This window comes from Papio anubis, chromosome 15, assembly GCF_008728515.1.
Source record: "Papio anubis isolate 15944 chromosome 15, Panubis1.0, whole genome shotgun sequence".
Lineage (NCBI taxonomy): Eukaryota > Metazoa > Chordata > Mammalia > Primates > Cercopithecidae > Papio > Papio anubis.
In genome coordinates, this window is record NC_044990.1 from 8,753,662 (window position 1) to 8,773,865 (window position 20,204).

General features: G+C 44.6%; 1 long non-coding RNA gene across 2 annotated transcripts; it reads right to left on the reverse strand.

Annotated features, from left to right (window-relative positions):
* Nucleotides 1-268: 268 nt before the first annotated feature.
* On the reverse strand, nucleotides 269-19,944 carry LOC103879133. 2 transcript variants are annotated; one of them, XR_002518263.1, is made up of 3 exons: nucleotides 19,906-19,944; nucleotides 16,719-16,843; nucleotides 269-1,062 (listed from the first exon to the last, which is right to left on the reverse strand). It is a non-coding gene; the product is annotated as an uncharacterized LOC103879133 (long non-coding RNA). The 2 variants fall into 2 exon arrangements; XR_002518262.1 differs by lacking the exon at nucleotides 19,906-19,944 and having other exon boundaries at nucleotides 16,719-17,501.
* Nucleotides 19,945-20,204: the final 260 nt, after the last annotated feature.

A 20,204-nucleotide genomic window follows, 5' to 3' on the forward strand; every position in this document is an offset into this window, starting at 1 on the left:
GGCAACCTCTGTCTCCCAGGCTCAAGCGATCCTCCCACCTCAGCCTCCCGAGTAGCTGGGAGTGTGTCAGGCATGTTCCACCATGCCCAGCTGATTTTTGTAGTTTTTGTAGAGACGGGTTTTCCCCGTGTTGCCCAGGCTGGTTTTGAACTCCTGGACTTAAGCGATCTGTCCACTTCAACCTCCCAGAGTGCTGGGATAATAGGCATGAGCCACTGCACCCAGCCATTTTCACTAATTTTTAAAATAAATGTCACACTCATAAGAATATCAGTACCAGTGCTACTGCTTTATTATAAATCTAAACAGAGCAGACAACATGACAGCTTTGTTGTTTTGTTCCAGCGCAGCGATCGCCACCCTCGCCTGGCCCCAGCAGCCGACAGCTCATCTATCACAGGATGCTTGTGCCCGCCTATCACAGGATGCCACTTATCACAGGCACCCTGTCTATCACAGGATGCTTCCTGATGATCAAGGTTTGAGGATCAAGGTGTTCGCAGTTTATCTCCTCCGGTCTGGACTGGGCTGATCCAAGTGTGCCTGATTCAAGCAGAGGTTTTGTGGTTACTCATCCACGGAAAGAGGAGGACCCTGCATGGGACACATGGTGTGTGTCCCTTTAACCACCACAGTCGTCCTACCGTGCGGGTAGCGTTGATACTATTTTCAGTTAAGGACACTAGGGTTTAAAGAGCTTAGATAATTTCCCCAGATCCCGCAGCTAGTGAGTGTGGGAGCCAATAGCTGAGCCCATGCCAGTCAGACACCAAAGCCTTTCCACTCTGCCTCCCTTCCTGATGCCAGGAGCCACCAGACACTGCACTTTGGCAATAACCAGCTCCGGCGTCTCTAAGAGAGAAGGGTCAGGTGGCTTCGTGCTGTACTGGACCTGGGATAGAATTTCAGAACCAAGTTCACGGTTGCAAAAAGTGATCCCAACAACGGACCAGGGAGGGCACCATGTGGAGCTGCCCTACCTTCTGTTGCTTGCTCCTAGCTGAATATAAAATGGAGAAGGGTGGTCTCTTCTTGCTCTTGCCCGCAAGGGCACTTGACCTGCTAAGAGGAGAGAAGAGAATCTCCTTGATGAGAACTTCTATGGAGGCTTTCTCTAAGTTCAAATCCCTGGAAACACCAAAAATTCTGTACAATTTTAATTGCAGATGTTTCATTCACTAAATTCGATAATCAGTACTCCTATTATTACTATCAATACTACTACTGTTATTACTATCCTGTTATTGCTATCAATAATACTGCTGCTGTTATTACTACTACTGGTTAACATTTTCAGAAACCTAACTTGACTCTCCTCAACTGCAGCTTCTTAGCGAATTTATCATCTGTGGAGAAACTGATGAAGCTTTGGGATGGGAGTGTTGATGACGATTTAAAATAAAAGCTTTTTACTGCTTTTTGTGCACAGAACCACAAAGTTCATATTTTAATTGATGCCATAAGTATTTGAAAGAATTATCTTTACTTTTTTTGTGTGTGACAGAGTCTCACTCTGTCACCCAGGCTGGAGTGCAATGGCACGATCTCGGCTCACTGCAAGCTCCGCCTCCTGGATTCACGCCATTCTCCTACCTCAGCCTCCCAAGTAGCTGGGACTACGGGTGCCGCCACCATGCCCGGCTAATTTATTTTGTATTTTTAATAGAGACAGGGTATCACCATGTTAGCGAGGATGGTCTCCATCTCCTGACCTCGTGACCCACCCTCCTTGGCCTCTCAAAGTGCTGGGATTACAGGCGTGAGCCACCGCGCCTGGCCAAATTATTACTATTTTTAGTTAAGGTTGTATATTCTAACTATAATCCACTAGGTACTTATCAATAATATCAACTTGCATCAGGACATTTTGTATGCTATTTGTCTCAAATTGATTTTTAAATAAAATTCCTAGATTTTCAAATTCAGCACACATCCTATCAGATTATTCTGTTTGCCTTTGCTTTTGACTTCAAATAAAAGTTACTCCCTGCTAAATTGGATGGGTAAAACGTCTGAGTAATAATTGACTAAGCAATCGTGACAACAGCAGCGAGCTCTGCAATGACGCACTCAAGCTTACCAGCACAAGCGTATCTGTAAGTGCATATTTTGAACTAGCCCAGCATTTGTTCCTGAGTCACGAACAAGTTGTGCAGTGACATTTATTCCTGGCTTTCACTCTTGTCTATAATCTTGGGAGACCAAGATAAAGAGACCAAGATTTTACAGATGAAGTAAAAATCCTTTGGGAGTAGATTAAAACAATTGTATGCACCCAAAGTATTGTAAAACACTCAGAGTCAAATCTCTCAAAGGTAAAGGCAAATCCAAGGGGCTGTCACATCTGGTATGTCACTGAAAGCCTGAAATAAATTATATCAGCCTTTCTTAGCCCAAGGGTTGATTTTAATTCAAAACAATTCAGACTCATACTAGATTACAATAAAATGCAAATAGCCACCAGGCCTTGTACATTCTAAGTATTCTAGCTAAAGACTAAAAATGAAGAGTCGGCCGGGCGCGGTGGCTCATGCCTGTAATCCCAGCACTTTGGGAGGCTGAGGTGGGTGGATGACCTGAGGTCAGGAGTTAGAGACCAGCCTGGCCAACATAGCAAAACCCTGTCTCTACTGAAAAAAAAAAAAAAAAGCAAAAAAATTAGCCAGGCATGGTGGCAGGCGCCTGTAATCCGAGCTAGTTGGGAGGTTGAGGCAGGAGAATCTCTTGAACCCGGGAGGCAGAGGTTGCAGAGAGCCGAGATCGCACCACTGCACTCCAGCCTGGGCCACAGAGTGAGACTCTGTCCTAAAAGTAAAATAAATAGATCAATCAATAAATAAACGCAGAGTCCCACCAAGCCTTGCAGGCCACATTCAATCCACGTTTCAGGGAATTAAGCACTAAAAAGTCAGAAACACATTGAGGTTTGGGTGTAAGTTCTATGTGTTGGAAAATGTTACACTGTTTTATTGAAGTTTTTAAAAACTGAAACCATAAAATTAGGGAATACAGCTTTGCTGAATTCTTAAGAAACTGAGGACTTTATTTTTTCAATTTGCTGAGGCATGCAGTTTATTCAAAGTAACCATTCTATTCCCCATGCAAGTTTAAAGAAACTGGACTATTTAAACCGTCAACGATTCCTAAGGAGCTATTTTTAAAAAATAGACTTTAATAGCAAACACTGGAAACAATTTAAAAGTACATCAGTAAAGAAAATGTTAAAATATAGAAAGACCTCAGAGGTACATTACTCAGAAAAAAAGAAAAGTTGTAGAATACTATGCCCAGTACCATCCCATTAATTTTAAAAAGAATCCTGTATATGCGTATGCTTGCACACTCCAAACTGAAACAGTGGCAACATGGGAGAGAAGAGGAGGTTTGGGCAGAAAGTGGATGTGTTCATGTAAGATTTTGAAGTTAAACATTAACAAGCAAAACAAGACTAATAACAAACAAGAAACAAACAAAAAGTGCACGAGGATTCTGAACTAATCACAGCATGTATTCGGCTACCACAGCAAAGTCCCGCCGCCTGGGTGGCCTAAACAGCAGGGTTTTATTTTCTCACAGTTCTGGAGGCTGGAAGTCCAGCACGAAGGTGTTGGCAGGTGTGGCTTCTTCTGCCACCTCTCTCCTTGGCGTGTGGAAGGCCGTCTTCCCCTTTCCTCACACAGCCTTTCCTCTGTGCATGTGCAGCCCTGGGTTCTCTTTTTCCCCAGTGTGTCCTCATCCCCTTTTCTTATAAAGACACAATTGGCAGGGCACGATGTCTCATGCCTGTAATCCCAGCACTTTGGGAGTCTGAGGCGGGTGGATCACGAGGTCAAGAGATCGAGACCATCCTGGCCAACATGGTGAAATCCCTTCTCTACTAAAAATACAAAAATTAACTGGGCATGGTGGCACAACCCTGTAGTCCCATCTACTTGGGAAGCTGAGGCAGGAGGATCACTTGAACCCGGGAGGTGGAGGTTGCAGCGAGCCAAGATTGTGCCACCGCACTCCAGCCTGGCAACAGAGTGAGAATTCACCTCAAAAAAAAAAAAAAAAAAAAGACACCATCATATTCCATTAGGACCCACCCTATATTTTAACTTAAAAGACCCTGTCTCCATTAGGACCCACACTATATTTTAACTTAAAAGACCCTGTCTCCAAAAATGGTTACATTTTGAGGGACTAGGGGATGGACTTCAGCATGGGAATCTCAGGAGCACAATTCGGCCCCTAACGCAGTGTTTCTGTTTCTGGTTCTAACCTGTTTGTGCTTCACAGTGTATTGGTTTTAACAACAACTACGCAGTTTTGCACTCTAGGTGGGCACGTGACTTTGAAAATGTATTCTCGGAAACTAAGTCTTAGATACAAAAATCCGCTGCAGCTTCACTAGGATACAATGTGAAGGTGGCGCCTCTCAAGCTAGTACTCAAACGCCGCTTCTCCGAGCCTCTCCTTCACGCTCGCATGGAGCTTCATTCATAGTTCCATTGCCCTGCCTCAGCCGTGTCCTGGGTGTCTCCTCTGTCTCTCAACATCCACATGGGTTTGCCGCATAGTGGTTATTACGGGTTGAATTATGTCCTACCAAAAGTCATACGTCGAAGAAGTCCTACCCCCAGGACCTCAGAATGTGACCTTATTTGGAAATAGGGTCATTGCTGATGTAGTTGGTTAAAATGAGGTGATGCTGGAATAGGATGGGCCCTAATCCAAGATGACTGATGTCCTTATAAAAAAAGAGGAGATTTGGACTCAGACACACCCAGGGAGAATGCCATGTGAACATGAAAGCGGAGACTGGGGTGATGTGCCTGCAAGCCGAGGAAAGCCAAGATGGCCAACCAGCCACCAGGCACTGGAGAGAGGCCTGGAGTCCCTCTCGGCCCGCAGAGAAACCAGTCCTACAGACACCTGGGGCTCAGTCTTCTCGCCTCCAGTACTGGGAGACGGTAAATGTCTGTGTTTCAGTCACCCAGTTGGAGGTACTTTGTTACGACAGTCCTAGCAAACAAATACAGTAAGTATCAATAAAGAGTGAGGACGGGTGCGGTGGCTCAAGCCTGTAATCCCAGCACTCTGGGAGGCCAAGGCGGTGGATCACTTAAGGTCAAGGGTTTAAGACCAGCCTGGCCAACATGGTAAAACCCCATCTCTACTAAAAATACAGAGGTTAGCTAAGTGTGGTGGCCGGCACCTGTGATCCCAGCTGCTGAGGAGGCTGGGACAGAAGAACTGCTTGAACCCAGAAAGCAGAAGCTGCAGTGAGCCGAGATCACACCACTGCACTCCAGCCTGGGCAACAGAGCAAGACTCTGCCTTAATCAATCAATCAATCAATCAAGAGTGAAAAGAGGCACCGTTAACAGCTACACTCAGGCCATAGGCATCACTGGGACATATGGCTCCCCTTCCTATAAATCATTGCTGAATTTGATTCTCTTTAGTTTCTTGTCCTTTTTTGCTGTCTCTCCTCCCGATAAGAATGTGTAGGACCTTGGGTGACAGGAATAAGGTCTATTTCTTCACTGCAGAATGTCTCATTCTACCTCCAATGAATCAAATGTTTTCTTGAGTGCTACTCACATCGTCATTTGCTTAAAGTAATGAGGAACAGTGAGAAGAGTTCAGATCAGAAGCAGCGAGCTTTGCATCGACGCACTCAAGCTTACCAGCACAAGCCTATCTGTAGGTGGGTGCAGAGTTTGAACTGGCTCACCATTTGTTCCTGAGTCAAGCACAAGCTGTGCAATAATGTTCGTTTCTGGCTTTCACTCTTGTCTATGATCTTGGAGACAGTTCTCAAATATTTACAGCTACAGTTCTTACTTTTTACTTGGGAGCTCGTCTTGGGGATCCCCATAGCAGTTCTGGGGAACTGAGACCAGGGACCAAATTTGCATTTGTGGCTCATGCGCCTACCCCATCTGGCAAGGCTAAGTTCTACCTGTTCCATTGCTTCAAATCCGGGCATTCATTCTTGCAGCTGTGGGTCAGACAACACAAAGCCCCAATTTTAATGTTTGTTTTCCTGTTTGGTGTGGATACCCTATCTGTCTCTGCAATGCACTCATGAACACATAAGCCAAAAATAGCTACGGTGGGTCATAGGTCAAAGCAATTCATGAAGATAAACTTTCTGAGAAATTTGCTTTGAAAATCTTTTGCAATTATGGGATCAGTATAATTATGTCTGATGGTTTCTAGCACTCAGGAACTGTTTAATCTCCATCCCTTGGGAAGTGGGGTCAAGATGATGTGGGTTCAGGTTGTAGGAGGTAGGTGTCCAGGAGTAGGGGCAATATGTGGAGTGGCAATTACTAGAAAAAACAAAAACCCCAAGGCAGTCCCAGGCCAGGGTCAGAATCAAGCAGTAGGGCCAGGCCTCCCAGATGTGTGAATCTGGGCCAAGGTTGTATGTGTGTATGTGTGTGCGTGTGTGAGTAAGAGAAGGCACCAATGCACTGAAGAGAACAAAGCAGATAGAAATAGGATAAAAATCTGGAGTTATTCCTGACCCCAAATTAGGCCACTTAAGTGCTGTTTGTTAAAGTAGCATCCATGGCTTCCGAGATGCATACGTAAGATGCATGAAGAAATGAGAGGCATTTTCCAGCTGGTTATCTTTTACGTCATCGCTTGATCAAAGGCAATTCTAGCACTTTGGGAGGCAGGGACGGGAGGATCACTTGAGCCTAGGAGTTTGAGACCAGCCTGGGCTACATAGTGAGACTCCATCTCTACTGAAAATTAAAAAATTAGCTGGGCATGGTGCACACGCCTTTAGTCCCAGCTACTCAGGAAGCTGAGGTGGGAGAATCGCTTGACCCCAGGAGTGCGCGGCTGCAGTGAGCCACGATTGGACCACTCTACACCAGCCTGGGTAACAGAGACCCCATTTCTGAAAAACAAAAATAATACTTTAAAAATAAGGATAGGCCGGGCGTGGTGGCTCACAACTGTAATCCCAGCACTTTGGGAGGCCGAGGTGGGAGGATCACGAGGTCAGGAGATCGAGACCATCCAGGCTAACACGGTGAAACCCTGTCTCTATTAAAAACACAAAAAAATTAGCCAGGTGTGGTGGTGGGCGCCTGTAGTCCCAGCTACTCGGGAGGCTGAGGCAGGAGAATGGCGTGAACCCAGGAGACGGAGCTTGCAGTGAGCCGAGATCATGCCACTGCACTCCAGCTTGGGCGAACAAGGGAGATTCCGTCTTAAAAATGATAATAATAAAAATTTTAAAAATAAGGATAACATTGGCCAGATGCAGTGCCTCATGTCTGTAATCCCAGCACTTTCGGAGGCTGAGGCTGGCGGATCACCTGAGGTCAGGAGTTCGAGACCAGCCTGGCCAACATGGTGAAACCCCGTCTCTACTAAAAATACAAAAAAATTAGCTGGGCGTGGTGGCAGGTGCCTGTAATCCCAACTACTTGGGAGTCTGAGGCAGGAGAATCACTTGAGCCCAGGAGGCGGAGTTCGCAGTGAGCCGAGATCGCGCCCCTGCACTCCAGCCTGGGCAATGAGAGCGAAACTCTGTCTCCAAAAAATAAATAAACAAATAAAGATAACACTGCCATCAAGTTCTATGAAGGCCTTGCATGGTATGATTGAAATAATGTGATGTAGGGATGTAGCTCTTGGATAAAGAGTAGACTAAGAATCGTTGGATAAATGGGCATACACACTAGCTGAGCATCTCCCACGCCTGGTAAGCGGCAGACCTGCCTCGACAGGCTTCTGGTGTGCTCCCTCCTGCCGTTCTGCCCACCAGATGACCGTGACAGCCTCTGCAGTGGTGTGGAAATCAGCACGTTCTCTTTCTCACTCTGAAGGAAAAGGCTGGGAATGATCTCACCCCAAGACCTCATTGTTCTGCCAAGTCAATCACCCCCGAGGCTCCAAAGCGTTTGCTCCTCGGTGCTGACTTTCGGGGAGCCTCTAATGAGGCCCAGCATGGCCTAGCGTTGTGTCCTCCGGGCCTTGTCGTCTGCCTTTCTTGGAACGTGGACTGAGAGCTTGTTTTGGATCGTCACCAATCAGGCCTTCGCTATGGCCAGGAGGTTTCAGTAGACAAGCCGGGTAATTGAACATATGCAAGTTGTTTATTTTGTCCATAAAGCAGTGACCACACTCGGAGGAGAAATTGCGTTGTTAAAAAAAATACTCTGTTCCTCATCACTCGATGCCTGGCTCTGCCAGCTGCAGGGACTTTCCAGCAATTAAAATAAACAATTCCACATGTCACAGTCAACCTTGCAGAAAAAAGGTGTCAGGAAATAAAGATGTCACAGAATTTGAAATAAAATGTGTTTAAGAGCAGCCTGGCTCTCTTGAATTGGAAAGTGGCTTTTCTTGGAGCTGTAAGAGTCTTAACGACTTTAGAACTGGAAGAGAATGGAGTGTCCATGTGGTCCAGCCTCCATGTTTGAGGGCGAAGGAAACTGAGAGCTGGTTTTTCCAGTACTGCAATTGGGCTGTGGAAGAGCCGAGACTATAAACCTGCGCCCGACTCTCAGGGCTGTGCCTTCCTGTCTTTTGGAGATGATCAGTAGGGACAAGAGCCGTCAAAGAAGGCTCCAGGAGACAGCTCTGGCTATAGATCTGGAATTAGAGGGCCCAGTGGAGATCACTACAGGGCAGGGGACAAATGAGAATGAGAATGAAGGCCCAGGGGCAGGAGTGAACAGGATATATTCCTGGAACCAGAGAGGAGACTAGCCTGGTAAGTTGTGGGGGAAAGTGAGGATTAAAGTTGGATAGTAGAATACATTGGTTAGTCAGAGGCAGCAATCGCAGGAACCAGGTGCCAGGCTAGACAGTTAAAGCAGAAAGGACTTAGCAGTATATGCTACTTGGACAATGGAAAGAAGAAACAAAGCCTCTAGTCTCTAGGTTAAGCTTCCAAGAATGACTATTTTTTCCTTTCTTTCTTTCCCTCCCTCCCTTCTTTCCTTCCTTCCTTCCTTCCTTCCTTCCCTCTCTCTGTTTCTTTCTTTCTTTCTTTCTTGATGGAGTTTCGCTCTTGTTGTCCAGGCTGGAGTGCAATGGTATGGTTTCAGCTCACTGCAACTTCTGCCTCCTGGTTTCAAGTGATTCTCTTGTCTCAGTCTCCCAAGGAGCTAGGATTACAGGCATGTGCCACCAGTCCAGCTAACTTTTTGTATTTTTAGTAGACACAGGGTTTCACCATGTTGGCCAGACTGGTCTCCAATTCTTGACCTCAGGCGATCTGCCAGCCTTGGCCTCCCTAAGTGCTGGGATTAGAGGTGTGAGCCACTGCACCTGGCCAACCAAGAATGACTCTTAACCACACTGTAGACGTGGTCACCAAGAGAGCAGAGGGCTCTGCCATGACCTGGCAGCTGCCACATTAAGAAGCTGCCTCCAGACCAGGAAGCCACTGCCTCCAAACCAGACCCCCCTGCCCCTGTCGCAACCCACGCTGGCAAAATGGATGCTTCACCCCCAGTTCTCTTCCACATACCTCAGCTTTGAATCAGATCTCACCAAGTGCATCTGACAGTCAGAATCTCCTCACAGCTGGGATTCTAACTGCGGTAGAGTCAGAAAAATGTAATTTTTAGCTCTCAATTTGGGTGGCTTATGAAAGGAATGCTGGAAGGGTTTGGGATGGATGCTGAACAAGCCACTCCACAGTATTCACTGCACGTGGAGAGCTTGGAGCCACAGGACAGGGACCTGTGATCGGGAGCCTGGGCTTGCGTCGTCACAAGTAAGGAGTTGCTGATAATTTCTTGGTTAGAAGAGAGACATGAAGAAAGTGATTTTGAAATGATTTCTCTAAAGATATTATGCAAGCTTGACTTGTCAACAGGAATTCTCGGATAAGGAGGAATGTATAGGAGGTGATTGCATCATATGCGTAAGAGATAATGAAGCCTTGGAACAGGCTGACAAGAGTAGAGAGGAAGAGGATAATAACTAATAGCAAATTGGGAAGATTTGGTGATTAATGAAATGAGAAATAAAATGAACCATAAACTCCACGAGCAGAGACTATGCCACTTGTCCTTGAACTGCGAGTATCTCTGCCAGTGCTTGGCATGTGATACGTGCCCAGTGAATGACTAGGAAATGAATGAAAGGGAAAAGTCAAAGATGGCGAGTGATCACTGAAAGGAACGTTTTAAAATAACTATTGAAAACACGGAGAGTCAATAGACTTTGCTATTTTCCCCTCTTTGTGACCACCAGCCTGAGAAGTAAACAGAGCACTTTATAAAGAGTCAAAGAGTCAAGGGGGAGACTGGGGATACTGAGGGGCAGAGGAATGGGAGAAATGGGAAAAGTGAAGCATAGAACTGACTCCCCAGCAGAAAGGAGGGTTCCAGGACTACGCCTAAATCGGAAGAACCATCTGAAGCCCCATGTGGGAATGTTGACACCTGCCATTCCCACACCACCCCTGCAGCCAGGCAGAGTGATCCCAGGTTCCACACAGCAACACAGCAGCAAAGAGCAGGGTGCAGCTTCTCCAACAGGCTGCACATGGCCACAGTCAAGCTTTCTGCCCTTTCCTTCTATTCCCCCACTCCATTTCCTCAAACTCCAGAACACTGTAATTAGACAACTAACGTGTAGATTATTAAAAAATCAAAGGACTAGACATAGCTAAAAATTCAAGCACACTGGCACAGAAGAAAGGTTTCCAGTAATCTCAGTGTATGCAAACGAAGACAACAGAGATGTTAAAACGGAGAGGAGAATGGATATGGTACAGAAAAGAAGAGAAACCAACATAAGAACAATCGTGTGTTCCTGAAGCAGAGGATTGAAAAGGAGTGGAGAAGGTTTACTCAAAGTTATCTACATGGGCTCTCCCAGGCAGGATTGACTCTGCAAATTAAAAGCACACCCCATGTTCTTGGAGATTTTGATACTCCAGGAGGTTCTGTGCCAAAAAATCTCCAGGCATCCAGAAAAACACGAATCAACTGCAACAGAAATCAACTACAACAGAAACAAATTAGACCAGCCTGAGAATTCTTCATAGCAATCAAAGCCGTAAGACAACGGAGTAACGTCAACAAAGTTCTGAAGGAAGTGTGACCTGAGACTATCTAACCTGTCAAGGTGCCCTTCAAATGGAAAGGGAACAGGCAGACATCTCCACACAATGTCATGAATCTTCTCGAAAATACATTTACCATAAAACGTTGGGAGTTTGAGACCAGCCTGGCCAACATGGCAGAACCCCGTCTCTACTAAAAATACAAAAATTAGCTGGGTGTGGTGGCACGGACCTGTAATTCCGGCTACTTGGGAGGCTGAGACATGAGAATTGCTTGAACCCAGGAGGTGGAGGTTGCAGGAGCCAAGATCGTGCCACTGTCCTCCAGCCTGGGTGACAGAGCGAGACTCTGTCTCAAAAACAAAACAAACAAACAAACAAAAAAACAAGCAAAAAAAGTTACCAACTTTAGGTGAATCATGATTTAAAAACAAAAATGACAAGGAGTAGGAAAGTCCTGATAAAAGACTGACAAGTAAGTGAAACTCGTTTAAATATTGAATTAAAACTGAACAATTAGGAGAATACTAATTAAAGAGCATAGTGCAAGTGATGGAAACCTGGAACTTTTTTTTTTTTTTTTTTGAGACGGAGTTTCACTCTTGTCACCCAGGCTGGAGTACTGTGGCGCGATCTCGGCTCACTGCAACCTCCAACTCCCGGGCTCAAGAGATTCTCCTGCCTCAGCCTCCCAAGTAGCTGGGATTACAGGCGTCCACCACCATGCCTGGCTAGTTTTTGTATTTTTAGTAGAGACGGGGTTTCACCATGTTGGCCAGGCTGGTCTCAAACTCCTGACCTCAGGTGATTCACCTGCCTCGGCCTCCCAAAGTGCTGGGAATACAGGTGTGAGCCACTGCACCCGGCATGGAACATTTTGAGATAATCATGTAACCTACAAAATACGGAGGGGGTTAGGTGGAAGAAGTATTAATATTTTCATCTTTCATAGCAGGGAGTCAGTATTTTCTGAAATTGATATGTAATGTGTCATACAAACAATGCCAATGTCTTCTCTTCTGTGTCCCTCATAATTACTCTTTTCTTAATCCTAGACAGATCTTTAAGAAATCATCCTGTAGTGGTGAAGATATTTTTATGTGACAGTCAGTGTGTCCTTTGGTTTCACTTCAGTTTCTTATGTTAAATTTAACTAAAATTAAATACCTAAAAATTGTAAATGGCTGCAATTACATGATCCCAAGTTTTTAAATGTGAATTTGTTTATTAACCATTTCAACTATCTGTATGAAAGAAAAATATTCTGTTAATATTCTTACTTAAGAGTGATGGGCCGAGTGCAGTGGCTCACGCCTGTAATCCCAGCACTACGAGAGGCCGAGGTGGGAGGCTTGCTTGAGGCCAGAAGTTGGAGACCAACCTGGGCAACACAGGGAGACCCTGTCTCCTAAAAAAAAAAAAAAAAGGAGTGAAGGGCTTGGGGTAATGTGAAACATTTTCATCTCTTCATGTTTAGGACTGTTTAAATTCCTTATAGTAAGCATTTTTTAAACAAAAATTTATAATTTCTTGCAACATAAAGACTGAAGGGAAATATGCCAAGGTGACAACCAGAGTTCATTCCACGTGATGTGAATGTGGATGATACCTGTGCAACTGTCTTTGAAAAAAGCCCAAACCTCAAAGTCATTGGCAGGGCTTCCAAGGTTCCTCAGTCACATTCTTTGCTTACTTTTCCAGCCTCCCCTTTCTCAATTCCTTTGTAGAGATGGGGTCTCTCTATGTTGCCCAGGTTGGTCCCAAACTGCTGGGCTCAAACAATCCTCCGGCCTTGGCCTCCCAAAGTGCTGGAATTATAGGCATGAACCACCTCACCCAGCCCCATTTTAACCAGTTTTAAGTGTGTAATTCAAAAGTGTTAAGTACATTTACAATGTTATGCATCCATCACCACTTTCAATTCCCAGAACCTTCTCACTGTTCCAAACTGAAACTCTATACTCAACAAACAACAACGCCCCACTCTTAGCCCCAGGCGGCCACCATTCTACTTTCTGTCTCTGTGAATGTACCTGTTCTTGGGACTGCACATGAGCGGGATCATGCAGTATTTGTCCCTCTATGACTGGCTTATTTTATTTAGCATAGTGTTTTCTATGTTCACGCATTTTATAGCACGTGTCAGAATGTCCTTCCTTGTTAAGGCTGACTAATATTCCATTGTACATGCTACATTTTAAATATCCATTTGCATTTTGTGTATAATGCTACATTTTGTATATCCATTTGCATCTTGTGTATGCTGCATTTTGTATGTCCTTTGATGAACATCTGGGTCATTTCCACCCTTTGGCTGTTGTGAGAATGCTGCTATAATCACTGACGCACAAGTCCTACTCGTTTGTAAGGAATCCTGCTGAATATCATCTTCTGAAGGCCATTCCTGGTTTCCTTATTTGGGGTTGGGTACCTACCCATTGTGTTCTTGTGATGTCTTGTGTATACACCATCTTATTTGTTAGGTTATCCTGCAATTGCTGGTTTGTAAGTTCTGCTTGCCATCTTCCCCACTAGACTATGGGCTTCTTGAGAGTAGAGATCACTTCATTTGACTCGGAATCCTTACTAGCTCACCTAATGCTTAGAACACAGGCGACAGTCAATACTATAGCAGAAAGGGTTTCACTGTCCAGGTTTGCAACACATTCTAGTAATATAGCTGGACCTCTGATGTTAGAGGATAAGAATCCCACAGGACAGGTATGGTGGCTCACACCTGCAATCCCAGCACTTTGGGAGGTTAAGGCAGAGTTCAAGATCAGCCTGGGAAACATAGACACTCCGTCTGTACAAAATTTTTTTTAAAAAAATTAGCCAGATGTAGTGGAGCATGCCTGTGATCCCAGCTACTTGGGAGGCTGAGGTGGGAGGATTGTTGGAGCCTGGGAGATTGAGACTGCAGTGAGCCAGGATTGCATCACTGCACTGCAGCCTGGGTGACAGAGCAAGATCCTGTCTCAAAAGAAAAATAAGAATACCTCAGACAAAGCCAGAAAACCAAATAAACAGGAAGAGTGAGGCAAGGGTTCCAAAGATGTCCTATTCTTGGGAGCTATTATGGCAGGAGCCCCCACCCACGTTGCTGAATGTTTTACCTTTCATGAGAGTTCTCAGTTGCACAGTGTGTTAGTGAGGTTCTCCAGAGAAGCAAAACCAACAGGATGTATACATAGAGAAACAGGGATTTATTACAAAGCATTGGCTCCCACAATTACGGGGGCTGGCAAGCACTAAGCTCCACAGGGGAAATTGGCCAGCTGGAGCCCCGGGAGAGCCAGCAGTGCACTTCCAAATACTGGCAGGCTTGAGACCCAGACTAACATTTCAGTTCAAGTCCAAAGGCAAGAAAAAGCCAATGTCAGGCAGGAAGAATCCTCTCTTAAACTGTGAAGAATCAGTCCTTTTGTTCTAGTCTAGCCTTCCACTGATGGGACGAGGCCCACCCGCATGGAAGGGACAATCAGTTCTACTCAGTCCGCTGATTTCAACACTAACTGCATCCACGACACCCTCACAGAAACACCCATATGTTTGACCAAACATCTGGGCACCCTGTGGCCTAGTCAAGTCAAACATAAAATTGACCATCACACATAGCTTCTCAAGTCACGCACATGCCTTTTTTGGATCCAACGTGAGGATAAAGCAGAAAGTCACATTAAGAGGGTGTGAACCCCGAAAAGCTGAGACAGGTCTCAGTCAATTTAGAAAGTTTATTTTGCCAAGGTTGAGGACGCATGCCCGTAACACAGTCTCAGGAGGCCCTGATGACATGTGGCCAAGGTGGTCAGAGCTCAGTTTGGTTTTCTACATTTTAGGGAGACATGAGACATCAATCAGCATATGTAAGATGAACACTGGTTCCGTCTGGAAAGGCAGGACAACTTGAGTAGGAGAAGGGCATCCATTTGTCTCTTATCTGCCAGGTCATAGGCAGATAAGAGACAAATGGATGCATTCTTTTGAGTTTCTGATTAGCCACTCCAAAAAAGGCAATTAGATATGTGTTTATCTCAGTGAGCAGAGGGTGACTTTGAATAGAATGGGAAACAAATTTGCCCTAAGCAGTTTCCAGCTTGACTCTTCCCTTTAGCTCAGTGGTTTTGAGACCCCAAGATATTTTCCTTTCACAAGGGAAACTAGCCTATGTCCCAGGAGGTGGACGGAGCTGCCTTTGAAAGCATGGGTCCAATGAGTCTACACTCATTGCTGTGGGCACAGGCCACCAGTAGACTTAGGGGCTGAGGATGAATGAGCACAGCTGACTAGGAAAACACCTTTAAAGCAGGAAACTGGCCGGGTGCGGTGGCTCATACCTGTAATCCCAACACTTTGGGAGGCCGAGGTGGGCGGATCACCTGAGGTCAGGAGTTTGAGACCAGCCTGGACAACATGGTGAAACCCCGTCTCTACTAAAAATACAAAAATAGCCAGGTGTGGTGGCGTGTGCCTGTAGTCCCAGCTACTCGGGAGGCTGAGGCAGGAGAATTGCTTGAGCCCGAGAGGTGGAGGTTGCAGTGAGCTGAGATCGTGCCACTGCACTCTAGCCTGGGTGACAGAGCGGGACTTCATCTCAAAAATTAATAAATAAATAAATAAATAAAAATAGGAAACAAAGTGCCCCAAGCCATGATTACTGCCTTGAAATCTTACTTTGAGAAAACTATATTCTAAAGTTGAGTACGCAAAACTGGAGAAAAATGATGATAAAGTAAGGCCATGGAATACAAGAAACCCAGCCTACTGTATGAAGCCTGGTTTATATACATTTTCTTTCCACAATATTTCCCTAGTCTTGGCATGTAAGCTTTGTCCAAGCCTCTATCCGGCAGGGAATCTTGGCTTAGACAATATACTAAGGGATGGTCACATTTTCGTTACAACAGGAAAGTGGTTCTTTGGAGAAATTGATGATGTAAGGAGGTCTTTATAATTAAGTACAAGTCCCAAGACCATCCTGACTTGTCAAGAAAAAACATACTAGAAAGGAGATGGCAGGGAAGGGACGGGCTGCCAAGAGATGAAAATAGGAATGTGTATAGGCAGGAAAATAACACTGACAAAGGGAAGAAAGGCAGGAACCAGCAGAGAAATTAAGGAGGGATGGAATCAGATTTGGAAACATGTTTGGATGTAAACTAATTCATCCTTACGTCCAATACATGACTCTTCTCTCTCCTACCTACTAGGCAGGGCATTTTTGCTTTCTGACAGCATCTACTTGAACACCTCCTGCGATAGAAGCTCACTATCAAAAATAACTCCTTTCCTTTTTGCACGGTGCTGAGCCAAACTGAATCAAACTTTGTCTACCTGCAAATTCTGCCCATTAGCTCTGTTCTGACCACTGCAGCAACTCTCAATAGGTATGACGCCTTTTGACACAGCGGCCCTTCAAGTAACTTAAGTTTCTTCTCTCTGGCTGGGGGTTAAACATCTCCACTTCCTCTGACAGCCCCACCCTGACACCATTTCTAGATCCTACATGATCCTGGTTGGTCATTTGTGAACACACTTCAGATGTGTCAATAACTTTGAAATGTGGAACCTAGAACTGAACACAACATTCCAGGTCATTGATGAAATTGGAGCACAACATTATTGTTCATATCCTGAGACTTACTGTCCTGTTAATAAAGTCTGAGATAGAACTTACTTTTTGGCAGCCCTTCAACAACGTTGGGTCACACGGAGGCTAAAATCAGTTTTAAATTACTGCTCCATCTTCTGATCACATCATAGATTCCAGGAGCTCTCCGATTACTGGATTTTATTTCAACACTAAAAAATGTTGAGAACAACATAGCATTATATTTTTTAAAAAAAGGTTCTAAGGAAGGATATTTTAAAAAGGCAAAAGATTAAAAGAAAATGATATCCAATGGAAAGTCATATCTAATGCAGAGTTTAGGAACTGGTAAATGTGTGGGCAAATATAAAAGCATTTTCAAAAGTCATCTTTTTATTTCTTTAAAAGATAACTGGCTGTTTAAAACAATGATTATATGTTCCGAGATTTGTAACATATAAAGGCAAAATGTATGGCATGAGAGCACAAAAGACAGAGGTGGACAAGTGGAAGTAATCTTCTCTCAGGTCTTGAATTACATGTGAAGTAGTGTAATGTTATTGAAGGTAGACTGCGAAAACTTCAAATATATATTGTAAGCCCTAGCTATTAAGCCAATCGTAGAGTTAGAATTAAAAATACCGTGATGTAAGCTTCCCATTTATAAATTTAAAAAAAGAAAAATGCTTGATCTAGAAAGAGAACAGATGAGACAATCCTTAGTGTGGCATAACTGTTTTTCACAATGCCAGGACATTAAACTGATATGTCCATAATTACATTAAATTAAATAGTAAAAAGGCTGGTGCGGTGGCTCACGCCTGGAATCCCAGAACTTTGGGAGGCTGAGGCAGGTGGATTGCTTGAGGCCAGGAGTTCGCGACCAGCCTGGACAACGTGGTGAAACCATCTCTACTAAAAATACAAAAATTAGCTGGGTGTGGTGGTGCATGTCTGTAGTCTCAGCTACTCGGGAGGCTGAGGCAGGAGAACCACTTCAACCTGGGAGGCGGAGGTTGCAGTGAGTCGAGATCGCACCACTGTGCTCCAGCTTGACAGAGCAAGACTGTCTCAAAAAAAAAAAAAAAAAAAAAAAAGAAAGAAAGAAATGATAAAAGCACTCCAATTAAAGGGTAGAGATTGAATAGTTCTTGTAAAAAAAAAAGTAATAATCTACTATACACAGTATATAAGAAATATACTTTAAACACATAAATGGGTTAAAAATAAAGAATGAAAAAGGATACACTACGTAAGCTGTAGTCATGAGGAAACTGAAGTGGGGATGTTGTAACCACCCAGTGGGCTCACGTTGCCCGCTGCCTAGACAGCCGATTTATCAAGACAAGGAATTGCAGTAGAGAAAGCGTAATTTATGCAGAGCAGGCTGTGGGGGAGACTGGAGTTTTATTATTATTCAAATCAGTTTCCCTGAAAACTCAGGGATCAGAGATTTTAAGGATAATTCGGTGGGTAGGGCCAGTGGGTCGGGAGTGCGGATTGGTTGGTTTGGGGATGAAATCATAGGGAGTCCAAGCTGTCCTTTTGCACTGAGTCAATTCCTGGATGGGGGCCACTGGACTGGTTGGCACCTCCAGGCTGGGGACACCCAGTTGTCAGAAATGCAAAAACCTGAAAAAACATCTCAACAGACCAATCTTAGGTTTACAATGGTGATGTTACCTTCAAGAGGAAGTTGCAATCTTATGACCTCTGGAATAATGGCGGGCAATATTGAGAATTCCAGCCCCTCTCATCCTTAACTTCGTGGCTGGTGACCTTTTATTTGTTTTGCAAGAACAGTTTCACTTTTGGTCAGGGCTATTATCTAAACCCTAAACTAAGTTCCTTCCCAAGGCTCGTTCGGCCTATACCCAGGAATGGGCAAGGACAGTTTAGAGGTTAGAAGCAAGATGGAGTTGGTTAGGTCTGATGTCTTTCACGGTCATAATTTCCTTAGTTATAATTTTGCAAAGGCAGTTTCAATGTTAGTATCAGGAAAAAAATAGAATTTAGGAAAAGTAATATTGAAATAAGAGACGGGGCTCAGACACTGGACCAAATTGAGGACTAGCTAAAACAGGGACAGGGCAGAAGCACCTTTCCATCATGCCTACCAGTGTGCCTGTCAGTTTACCATTGCCATGGCAACACCCAGAACTTACCACCCCTTTCCATGACAATGACTCAGCAAGCAGAAAGTTACAGCCCTTTATTAAACATGTCTGCATAATCCGCCCCATCATTTGCATATAATTAAAAATAAATATAAATATGACTACAAAACTGCCTCTAAACTACTACCCTGGACACAATGACTATGAGGCATCCCTTCCTCCCTCCCTGCCTCCCTGCCTCCCTGCCCTGCTCTGCAAGGAGCAGTCCCCTTTGCTGCTACCATGCACTGCCGCTTCAATAAAAGTTGCTGTCTGATACCACTAGCTCACCATTCAGTTTTTTCCTGGACAAAGCCAAAAACCCTCCCTGACTAAGCCTCAGTTTTGGGGCTCGCCTGCCCTGCATCATCATCAGAAATGAAGATAAACGTAATGATAAAAGGAACAAAGAGGCCGGGCGTAGTGGCTCATGCCTGTAATCCCAGCACTTTGGGAGGCTGAGGCAGGTGGATCACTTGAGGTTGGGAGTTCGAGACCAGTCTGACAAACATGGAGAAACCCGTCTCTTCTAAAAATACAAAATTAGCCAGGTGTGGTGGCGCATGCATGTAACCCCAGCTACTTGGGAGGCTGAGGCAGAAGAATCGCCTGAACCCGGGAGGTGGAGGTTTCAGTGAGCCGAGATCGCGCCACTGCATTCCAGCTTGGGCAACAAGAGTGAAACTCCGTCTCAAAAAAAAAAAAAAAAGGAACAAAGAGATACTGCACTCCTAATTGTGTATGCGCCTAATTACACAGCTTCAAATGCATGAAGCAAAAGCTGACAAAATAGAGAGTTAGACAAATCCAGATTTACAGTTCTCTCAGTAATAGATAGAAAAAGCAGACAGAAAATCAGTAAGACCTGAACAACACTATCAACAAGTTTGACCTAATTGAGATTTATAGAAAACAACATTCAATAATAGCAGCATTCACTTTTATCCCGAATATATATCCTATTATAGGGCACATGGAATTTTTACTGGAATAGACCCTGTGCTGGGCCATGAAGCAAATTTCAATACACTTAATTAAAATTATACAGAGAATGTTTTCAGTCTATAGTGGAATTAATTTGAAAATTGATAATTAAAAGATATCTTTAAAATTCCTACTTGGGGCCGGGCACGGTGGCTCATGCCTGTAATCCTAGCACTTTGGGAGCCCGAGGTGGGTGGATCACGAGGTCAGGAGATCGAGACCATCCTGGCTAACATGGTGAAACTCCATCTGTACTAAAAATACAAAAAAAAAAAAAATTAGCCTGGCATGGTGGCGGGTGCCTGTAGTCCCAGCTACTTGGGATGCTGAGGCAGGAGAATGGCATGAACCTGGGAAGCAGAGCTTGCAGTGAGCCGAGATCGCGCCACTGCCCTCCAGCCTGGGCAACAGAGTGAGACTCCGTCTCAAAAAA